The sequence below is a fragment of the Arachis stenosperma genome, chromosome 6 (assembly GCF_014773155.1).
Source record: "Arachis stenosperma cultivar V10309 chromosome 6, arast.V10309.gnm1.PFL2, whole genome shotgun sequence".
NCBI classification, from domain to species: Eukaryota; Viridiplantae; Streptophyta; class Magnoliopsida; order Fabales; family Fabaceae; genus Arachis; species Arachis stenosperma.
In genome coordinates, this window is record NC_080382.1 from 50052780 (window position 1) to 50053763 (window position 984).

The following is a 984-nucleotide window of genomic DNA, read 5'->3' on the forward strand; positions in this document are numbered from 1 at the left end:
TTTATTTGCTGAGACATCAGCTTGTTCTGAGCAAGAAGAGCATTAACAGCTTCTACTTCTAACACGCCTCTCTTCTGAGGGGTCTCAGAGTTCACCGGATTCCTGTTAGATGAGTATAAATATTGGTTACTTGCAACCAATTCAATAAGCTCAATAGTCTCCTCTAGTGTCTTCTTCTTGTGCAATGAACCTCCTGCAGAATTATCTAAGCACATCTTGGACATTTCACCCAAGCCTTCATAAAAGATGTCTAGTTGAGTCCATTTGGAGAACATATCTGGAGGGCATTGCCTAGTCAGTAGCTTGTATCTCTCCTAAGCTTCATACAGAGTTTCACCATCCTTCTGTCTGAAGGTCTAAACCTCCACCCTAAGCTTAGTCAGCTTCTTTGGTGGGAAAAACTTAGTGAGAAACTCAGTAACCACCTTGTTCCAAGTATCCAAACTCTCCTTGGGTTGAGAATCTAGTCATAGCTTTGCTCCATCCCTCAAAGCAAACGGGAAGAGCATGAGTTTGTACACCTCTGCGTTTACTCCATTCGTCTTCACAATATCACAGATTTGCAGAAAATTGGAAATAAATTGATTTGGGTCTTCGTGGGGAAGATCGTGATACTGTAGTTTTGTTGCACCAGGGTGACTAGTTGTGGCTTCAACTCAAAGTTGTTTGCAGCTATAGGAGGCACCACAATGCTTTTTCCATATAGATCTGCTGTAGGAGCGGAGAAAAAGCCAAGTACTCTCCTTTGTTGTTCATTTCCATTCGGGTTTGCCACATTGGCATTATCAGTATTATTCGGATCCATAGTGAATTCTGCAGCCTTGTAAAGTCTTGCTTGTTGTAAACGTCGCCTGAAAGTCCTTTCAGGTTTAGGATCAAAGTCTAAGAGATGTTCTTTGTCTCTGTTCCTGCACATACACAAACAGAAGACAAGAAAAGATGAAACTCTCTATGTCAGAGTGTAGAGAAGTCCCTGTGAGGTAA

At 41.9% G+C, this 984-nt stretch overlaps 1 non-coding gene across 1 annotated transcript; it reads left to right on the top strand.

Moving 5' to 3' along the window:
• The first annotated feature begins 270 nt into the window (after positions 1-270).
• On the top strand, positions 271-377 carry LOC130938321 (small nucleolar RNA R71). The gene has a single exon (XR_009069491.1). It is a non-coding gene; the product is annotated as a small nucleolar RNA R71 (small nucleolar RNA).
• Positions 378-984: the final 607 nt, after the last annotated feature.